Here is a 204-nt window from a genome sequence, read left to right as displayed (position 1 = left end):
TGCGTGTGTGTCTCATTCATGTTGATAACTAATGATGCAGGTATTTTTAAATATTGGACCTTATCATTAATGTGAGCTCTGCCATTGAAACCTGGCTCACAAATACAGTCAAGTTACGTCGCAACCACTAAGGTGCATCAGTAAACTTACCGAATACGGAACTTCAGAATTCTGTAGTGCCCTATTCTGTGCTTAACCATCGTT

The sequence above is a fragment of the Ischnura elegans genome, chromosome 7 (assembly GCF_921293095.1).
Source record: "Ischnura elegans chromosome 7, ioIscEleg1.1, whole genome shotgun sequence".
Lineage (NCBI taxonomy): Eukaryota > Metazoa > Arthropoda > Insecta > Odonata > Coenagrionidae > Ischnura > Ischnura elegans.
The sequence above is the reverse complement of the archived record's forward strand: the minus strand, read 5'-3'. Positions refer to the sequence as shown.